We start from the raw sequence: 10,252 nt of genomic DNA, 5'->3' as shown, positions 1-10,252 counted from the left end.
CGGCTGCGGTGTATGGATATGATGAAAATTGTGCGGGAGACCGTACTGAGCTATGCCTGAAGCGTACGTTACTCATCTATAATTCGTGCCTTTTGTCTGTACACTCTTGGCATGTATTATGCAAACAACGTGGCAAGTGCTGGTGAAAATGTGCTTGCAGCGAGGCTTGCAAGGTAATATTATGATGGCGGGCCGGCGGGTTCGCGTTTATTCATCATTAATTATCAGTGGTTGCTCTATGGTTTGAGTGACGGGTGCAGGGTCGTGTTGACAGGTGAGGTGACACGGTACAATACGTACACAAATACATGTAAGACGCATGAACGTGACTGACGGTTCTCCATTCAACCACGTGTTGATATTGGCATACACCTACGCATATTGTATATGTAGGTACTATATACCTATATGTTGCTTTTATGCGGAAGATTGTAGTTGGTGTAGGTTTGCTGTGAAAGGTGGTGCGGGCTGGTCATCCATCGGCTAAGAAGGCAACAAATCTTCCCAGACCTTGCTACGACCTAAAACGACTAATTACAAGGGTTTCCAACCGCTCGCACGTTAGTGCGCCAATTATCGGTTATTTGTCAGAGGACCCACAGCCTTAAGAGCAAACTGCCGGTGATAGCTTCGGGTAGCTAATCGCCTCATGTTATAACAGCCGCGAGCACTAATCGCTCCTTTTCACGTTCCACGTTCTACGCGCAAAATTGCCAACAATGTGGACAAATCTCTATTGTGTAGGTCGTAAGATGCTCGAAATGATCGTAAAGCGAATCGATGCTCAGACTGGTTCACGGTTGACAAGATCTAACAACAGCACGTACAGCCAATAACTGACATTTCCATTTTCCAAACCCTTTTTTCGGATGGAGTTTATCCTCACACTGGTCAACTTTATCGATGATCAATAAAGTGGACCATTGTGAGGTTTGCGTCTGAGCTATGAATTGGCTAAACATGTCGGTAAGGTGTCGGTATCGGAATCTGTACACAGAAGCGGCCGTATATAGTTATATATCTACTTACGACGATTAAGATCGGCGATAATAATCACTGAAAAAAATGTTCAATTCCACGCTGCAGAGAGACTGCTTTCGGTATACACTTGAAACTCTGTAACAGAAAGCTATTGACCCTGCGGAGGGTTTGTATATTTTTATTATTATTTCTTGTGAAAAAGCTTCTAATTGGTATGCAGAATACAATAAGCTTACAGATTTGATGTACGAGCTCTCCACGTGCGTGGGTGAATTGCGGTGACAGTGTAGGAGCATTTGTTGACTGTCGCCGCACACCACCGCAATGCTTTTGTGGCGTTGTCTTTCATTTTTCTTTTTTTCCCTTTTTTTTCGCCCCTCGCGAAGCCCTTATTCCCCGCACGGTGTAACGTATACGTCCAGCCTTCTTTTATCGCCTTGTTTTCGAGCCATTCACTATTTACGTCAAGCAGCGCCCTTGTGTTGTCCATTATGAAGATGGGTATTTATTTATGTATCCATCTATGCATGTACATGCCTACTTTATGTACGTGATATAATTCGTTTAAAAACAGGGGTCTGTTCAAAGATCGTAGTGAAGAGTCTTGAATATTGTTCACCGAGTTCACCCAGTAAGAACATTGCGAACACCACAATGTGTTTAGTAAATTTGTATATACGGTGAAGTTTGATTCCATTATCCATGTCGATTAATCAATTCGTTTAGTGCCAGCTACTATGGTTCTGAAAACCTTTGCTTGACTGAAGACAACAACTTTGTTCAATTCTCGTAAACAAAAGCTCTCTCTCTCTCTCTCTCTCTTGCGCCTATACCTTTATACCTTACAACGCTTGTCTCAGCGTGTGAACACAGACGCGGATTGTTATCACTATAATGGCGGTGTATTGCGTGCCTTGGTTGAATGAATTCCATTACACTGCTAAAGAGAATAGGTGTAATAATAGCATGAATGGCATCATTCGATCCGCTTCGCGGCTTCTTATATACGGAAATTATACACAGGTATAACCGTTGTTGATACAGCGTAATGTGAGCAAGTGTTAATAGACGTTAGAAAGTGCTCACAAATGTTGGTTTAACCACAATTTCGGACGTGTGATAATATTCGCAACTCACAGACACGTGTCTATGGTTATTTTATGATATACGAATATATCGCAGTGATTGCTGCTTTCCATTTCTCGGTAAAAAATTGTCCCGCAGTACCAAAGTTAGATTCTATACCCATTAATTACGTAACTTATATGTTCTCCTCATGAATTTACCTCACCATGGTGAAAACTATGGGCACATGGTAATATGGATACTTCGGTTTTTAAATATGATTCCGATTTTCAGCTTTGGATATCACACAAGTCTTCGGTAGCGAAAACTTGCGTTTTATTTGTGTTCAAAATGTTTATTGCACTTCCTCGTGAATAATTCCATCAGACAAAGGTCATGATGTATACAGGAGTCGAGCCGGAGGACTCTCGGTCAATTTTCCTTTCGCTGAGGTTCGTGTTTGGGATTCTGTAAGGCAAACTGTCCGAACGGAACCAGAATCCAAAATTCATGTTTGGAGACGCGACGGTTTACCGATAACACCGGTCAACACGAATTTTGGGTCTAGGTTCTAGATATCAAATTTTGATTTCTTCTACGTAACGAATGGATGAAAAAATGTTATTATTAGACAAAGTTGTTTTTTTTTGTAGAAACGAGAACGATATTTCGGATTTTAATAAAAATTACCTACTTTCTCAAACTTTTATTGTAAGTAACAATTAATTGAAGTTGTACTTCTTCTATTTTCGTATGGACTTTCTCGTATCAAACCCTAAACATAATCTCCCATCACGCTCTCATTATACTGCCCCTGACAACGTTGATAACAATAAAGTCCATCACATCTTCGTGAAAACGTTTTCCTTGTTCTTCCGAATAGGCACCCATGTTAGCTATCAAGTAAAAACTTCAAGACTTATTTATCAATGTAAAAAGGACAAAAGCAAACCTTGCAAGTAATAAATAAAGGTTTTGGTTATTATTTGATGCATAGGATCGAAATTTATACATCTCGATAAAGGCTAAAATTTTTTTTGTTGACCCGTGTAATTGATGGAAGGCCCTGAATTTGTACAGGTATACGTGCCGAAAACCCGAATATAATCAGAGCGGTCACAGCATCCTCATACTCGAGTGCGAAATGTGCGTACCTACTCGAGTTACTGACTGACGATGAGCATTTCGCGTTAGATGTGACGTTGCGTCGGTGCTTCCCTTCCATAGAACGGGCGAGGGTGTAGTGAGCTGAAGTTGAAGAACGGGATAATTGGTATCCACTCTTTGTGACTTGAAGGGCCGAAAGGGACCCGCCCGAGCCTTTGTCTCCGTCACAGCGCTGCAGCGGTGTCAATTCGAATAAAAAGAGGTCCGATCGAGGATCCTCGACACTCTGTTTGCCCCACTTTTCTACCACCACCACCATCGCCATCACCACCGCGCCAGTTCGAGCTTTTCCGGAAGTTGTGAGAGATCATAGATTATATTTAGATGTGGTATAAACAGAGATTGTGGTAATCGTGAAGGATTTATGGGGTGTACAGTTCAGTCAAAACAGTGTACAAACTATCAAAGAACTACTAAGTAAGTACTGGACAAGGGTAGATGTGGTTGATCAAGTTTAGTTAGGTCAAAACAATATCAGCTCCTCGATAAGGAGAAGGAAAAAATAACTAACAATAAAGGCATCCGAGTTCGATCTCTTCGATTTGATTTCTTTTGTAATATATGTTAAAGTAGACCAAAGACTAAGAGGCACGTATTTTTTTAATCTACCATCAAATAATTTAAGGGGACGAAACTACCCTCTAAGGTAAGGCATGTCGAGTGGCGATTTGGTAGTATTTTTGTTCCTGTTTTTAATTGAGAAAATTACATTATTCATTTCTCGTTATGAGAAAACTTTTCCAGTTGGATTAGTCAAAAAATGTTATTGTCGGTGAAACTGCCAAATCGTCCCTTCTTGACATGCCCTGCTTTGGAGGGTGGTTTCACCCCTTTAAAGTTTTTAATGGCAGATAAAAAAAAATATGCGTCGCTCTGTTTTTAGTATACGATAACATATTACAAAAGAAATGAAATCGACGAGATTGAACTGGGATAACTTCCTTGTAAATTTCCAGGGAAATAACTAATTTACAACATTGTGCACCATCTTTTGTTCAAGGATGATACTCTTTTACTTTTATGTTTAACGGAAAAACTAGATCGTATATCCAATTACAACAAGGCACAGCTGATTTGGTTTGTAAATGAATTATTCACAAAATTGCTTGGACTTGAATATTTATTTAGCTCTAGAGGTGACAAAAAAAACGCCTCATAAGAGATCGATACAGGCTATATGCAGTAAACTGATACGTGATTCCAAAATTCATTCATTTTATCAACAATTTATATCAGCTGATTTGTGTCAAGCTCACTTGTGAATAAAATGAGCTATTATTCATTAAAATTGGGCAAGTCATAAAACGAATTTGGCATTAATGAAAGCTGCTCGGTGATGAATCCCAGCCTAAATTATTAATCAGTGAACTATTCCAATCAAAATTCGCGGTCTTTAATTTCTATCCATGCAATGAAAGAGTAATTTTTTGATTAAACTAGAAATAACTTCGTTTATTGATTCGAAGCCTATGTATCTAAATTTTTCCGTTCCGATACTTTTTTCTGCACGGACTGTACACTTGCCAAATTTTTCATTCGTCGGCTGGATGGGACAATACATTTAAATCTGCAATTCTGTTGATGTATAAAATTACGGCCAGTGACGCATGTAACAACGTATAACCCATATTACTGGAGGATAAACGAGCAATTGGTTTAATTTACGCATCACTGCTGGACGACCACTGTCACCCCAATATTGACCACGTTACATATTACTCCCAGTGGACGGATTAAACGAAAGAGAGAAACGGAGGATTTAAGTGGAACGGTTGATTCCGTGCTGTGGAAAGAGCTTGAGCTGGCTGAGCAGCTGTGATAACGCTAATTGACTAATTATAAAGGATGTTCCTATGTATATTTGTATAAGTCGTTATATACTGCGCCATGTGTATGTATAGGTATATACGTTATACCCCTGCGCGCATACATATATATATACATATATGTATATCCAGGCATAAGGAGGGTAGCTACAATACTATAATAAGAGCCAAAGGACAAAGGAGCATGTTTGCACAAAGACGGAGCAGTTTTATTGTAAGATCCCGGGACCAAGGCGCCTAAGAGTAATATTCTGAAATATTTATACGTACCCGCGAAATTGCCCCAAGGCTGTGCGAGTCTCGTAGTGAGAAAGGAATACTCTGGGTTCGCAGGGGTGGAAACCCGAATATACACAGTTGCTGGTCGGTACCTAGCCGTAGGTATGTGTGTACAAGTTGCAATCAAACGCCCGAGGATTAGTCTAGCTGCGAGATACCAATCAACTTTTTATATCTGCCACGCCATAAGGCAACTCGTACCTGGCAGACATCATCTTTTATTTATATACGACATCACAACAAATGACTTTGTATACGCAAGTGTACCAGTTGTTGACCTTTTTTTTGATTACATCTGTTTCGATACAGATTTCCAAAACTATCAATAAATGAATTTGCAGTGTCTAACCCTCTGGCAATTGGTTTTAATCATCGAGAAATTTCAAATTTCAACCGTCAATTTATAATTCTAGAAAACGAAAGGATCAGCAATTGGGTTACAATTAAACTGGTACACGTCACGGTCAAGTTTCTGACAAATTGAGTGTCATTGTTATGAAATCTATAACCTTATTATCACGTTTCTTCATCGTTCGTTGACAATTCGTGCCGAACGATCTTCACTTGAGAATATCGTTTGATAATTCAACAAACAATTTGAGTAAGTACACCTATCTATTATATCGAAAGCCAAGAATTCCTGCGGCGTTTATTGTAGGTATGGACTGCATTCGCAGACTGTGGAACGCGATCGATACAATGGTTACAACAGTATCAGCTTAATCAGCATAGTTTCGTAGGGGAAGCCTGTGGAGAATTCAAGTGATGAGTAAGCTACTGATACAGTGGCTTCAGTTTACATGCCATTCACTGCACATTATACACGATCCATCCACGAGCCAATTTCTCCGCATAAATTTCCAGCGACTCCTCCTGTTGCACAACACGTACAACCATGGACAATGTGGTGGGTATGTGTTTTAATATACGTTCCGCACATGTGTGTCCACATATGTATAATACGTTTCACATCGGACTCAACGGGCGAGTATCGACCCGCGGATGCGTCTTTCTCTGTATAATATTCAACACTGCAACTCCTGCTGGTAGGAAAAAAGCTTTATAGCACATGCGGCATCAAATACTTATCAGAGAATTTCCCGGTTACCGTTTGTGGAAATGTACACGTCCTTACACGACATTGGTCATGCTTCAGCAGGGAATTACTTATTACAAAGACTAGCTTTTCCTCGTTTAGCGTTCCATTCCAGCGTTCCATATACGTACCGGTACCAACGATCATAATTACCGTAAGTCAAGTTCCTAGAAAAATTTCGGGTTTATGTCCGAAGACTGATCTTCTCATTTTCTGATCGTGAGTACGGTCTAGACGGGATTTAGAGAATCTGTCGTGAGTCTTACGTAAAAACTGACATTCATGTTATCCTACTAAACCAGGAACCCTGGTGAAAGTAATTCCATGAATTTTTACGGAGATTTCTATGCGAAAGAATAGGATTTGGACCGATTCATAGTATCGTACTTTTTCGTAGATCATAATCTTAGATATTATAATCTGTGAAGTGAAAAAGTACGTCGAACTACGACAAATTACGAATATTTACGTAAGTCTAGATTCAAAAACTATGCATACACTTTTGCATAGAAATTTTGGTAAACGTTCGTTAAAAATTTTCATAGAAATCGATAGACTTATTTCCCCTTGAGGGCTCTTCGTGTATATAACCCGAGTACTTCAAAGACGAAACTGTTTGACGTTCCCTTGGAGAAAGGTGTGTTTTTATAAATTGTTGAAAAACGAAGTTAAGCAGTCCCGCGAGTTAACACTGCGCATTTTCCTAATTCCGTTAACAAATAATTCCGTATCAAGAAGTATTATATATAAGTATATCCGACGTAGTCGGGGGGCAGCCGACTTTGGCATTTCCCGACTTCCCCACCGGCTGATCCTGGCATCCTGCACAGGGCGTTGCTCTATATCTTTTCACGTGCCATTCGCTCTGACGAGCAAAAGCCGGGACGCAAATATCGGGAGATTCAGCTCCTCGGAGTAGGCGGAGCGCTAAGCCCAGTCTTTTCGTAAATCTTCCGGCGAGGAGGACCCTTTGCCCCGTAGACATTCTGGCAAAATGCCGACGGCGTTTAACTCGAGTATCGCAGTGCTGCTCCCGTGGCTCTTCCACGTCTGAGTTGTTTGCTCGCTTTGTAACGCACACCCTTTCCCTTTCCCTTCCCCGTCCTCGTCCCCTTCAATCCTCATCCGTCAACCTTGAACCACCCCCAGTATCTTCTTCCCTTCTCTTTTCCGTCGTGATCCCATTCGAGCGTCACGTCGCCATCCTGACCCAAGTTATCCGCGACGCGTGGGCTCCACATGCGGTAAAGGGTAGAGTACGTACCTTCCGCACCACCTACACCCACACCTACGCCTGGAGTCTTACACCGTGAGCCAGGCCGAGAACGTCAGGTTCGGATCGATCAATATATTGAACGAATGCGGACACTCTGTCCTATTTCATGTGCGGGGGGTGGTCGGAACGCAGTGTCGCGACTACTGTATATGTGTGTAGTTGCGGTTACGAGCTACAATAATAGTTCCCGGGGGAATTCCCGCTCACTTCACCATTCCTATAAAGCCCGCAAGTACATATACTCGCGTGTATGCGCACGAAGCTGTACAGATACGGTGGAATTGAAATCCGCTAAAACACGAAAAGCAAATAACCAAGTTACTGTTAAGGTTTGTATCGCGTAGAAAGAAAGCATCACTTGGCAAACTGGCGGTAAGTGTGTACAGTGGCATTTCACAGCATCTCATGTCGACGCAGTCGCGTAAACTAGGGAAGAAAATTTCTCAACACAGTGAACCGATGTTAAACTAACGATATTCTGACAAAACGTTAGTCAAAAATTTGAAAAATCACGCGGTAAACCGCAAGCTCTTACGATTCTTTGCTATATTATACTGCTGCATATTCGTTTTTATATACAAAAGCTGTAACGGTAACCGCACGAGGCTGATGAATTCGTGCAGCATGGTCGCAAATTATGCGATATGGAAACAAATTTTATACACTTATTTGCTAAACACTGATTACCATACCTGCGGTAACGTTCAGCGTAATCTTATCCACGGATCTTGAGACTATGCTAATTTTCTGCACGACATTATGCCTGATGTACACTCATGCGTGATATACAGTATTATAATTAGTCCGACATTACTCAATTTAAAGAAAATGAAAATGACGAATGACTTTTTTACAACGTGAGTACAAAAGCTAATCCACCGTACAGCATTTCAATCCCGCGCTGCCAATTAATATATTTTTACAGGGGAAAAGAATCGATAGATACACTGTTCTTTGGCAGAATCACCCATACGCGAAGACGTACGTGAGGGTAAATAGATACACGTATTACTTGTACGTGCCAAACAATCGCGTTCGAGCAATAGAACTGTCACTGTATAATAGTGCATATGCACTAGGGTGGTCCTTATTTGGGGGTCGGATAAATTTTCATTGGGCTCATCAGATCTGTTCCAAATCATTCAAAAATAAAAAAAAAATCTGCGTAAAGTTTTAAGCCTCTACGTCAACTGGAACACGTGCCTCGAAGCTCGGAAACTTTTAAATGTATAATTCATGTAGTTTTTATCGAGGTTTTTATCACTAGTTATTTCGTTTTGTATGACTTTGGTATGAATTGAGCGACCGATTTGAAACCTGGTAAAGTTGTTGCTTACAATAATAGGAAGAAACCCTGAAAATTTCAATATTTTATCATAATTTTATAATATATTTCGTTTTATATACAAAGCTGAATAGCATCACTTTTATTAGGCTTATATATAAGGAAACAATAATTATAAAATTTTGAAATTTTCAGGGTCTCTTCCTATTATTATACGCAACAACTCTGCCAAGTTTCAAATCGGTCCCTCAATTTATACCAAAGTCGTACAAAACGAAATAACAGATTATAAAAACTACATGTATTTTACATTTAAAGCTTTCTGAGCTTTGAGGCACATGTTCCAGTCGATGTAGAGGCTTAAAACTTTACACGGATTTTTTTTTGAATGATGTAGAACAGATCTGGGGGGCCCAATGAAAATTTATCCGTCCCGCAAATAAGGACAATCCTAAATATGTACGTATAGTCAATTTAACCGCCCCTCGGTTAAGATGAAAGCTTGTGAAAGAGAAAGGGAGAGAGAATTCCGGCGTGCGCGCAATATAAATCATGTAACAGCTTGGATTCGAAGTCGATAAATACGTGTATAAAATCTGGAACTATGCGGCAGAGAAAAAGTAATGGAAGTTCTGTTTGAATTTATTTCTTCTCCAGCTCTTGACAAGTTTTTACTTTCTCCAAAACTTACACACCCGCGTTTCTTCTTTTCTTGTTTACTTTTTCCATTAATCACGCCCCAACAGTTGCGTGTACAATACCAACGGCACTGCAGCGTTGGTCTATGCTAATGCTTTAATTGATGACATTAGGGGTAGCACCGCCTGCCTACGGCAACCCCTCGTTGTCGTAATTTCGAATCACGCAAAGCTCGCGGGTAACTTTGTGCGGAAACTACGCAGCGTGCAAGCTGCGAAAACCCTAATATCCTACCACCTACTCCAATATGGCCGACTCATAATCGCCGCTCACCAAACCGTGGAGATTACCCGAGGAACAAAAGTTTCCGTTAACGACAATGTTTACACCGCAATCTAAACTTCGACCGTAGTCTGGGGAGAATTCGACCTAAGGATCTATACTTGGTAGGCGTATACGATTCGAGTCCTGCACCTGTAGGCAGAAAAGTTTTCTCGATATTTCTCGGAAATTCAAACAGACGGCTCTCGAACCGCATTATTTAACAGGCAGGCATCATAGTGCGTGCAGAATAAACGCGCGGTGTCAGCTACGATTTACAGCAGTAGGAGATAGGGCCAGTCAAATCAAGATTTATT

The sequence above is a fragment of the Neodiprion fabricii genome, chromosome 1 (genome assembly GCF_021155785.1).
Source record: "Neodiprion fabricii isolate iyNeoFabr1 chromosome 1, iyNeoFabr1.1, whole genome shotgun sequence".
Classification (NCBI taxonomy): domain Eukaryota; kingdom Metazoa; phylum Arthropoda; class Insecta; order Hymenoptera; family Diprionidae; genus Neodiprion; species Neodiprion fabricii.
Note: the sequence above shows the minus strand (reverse complement) of the source record.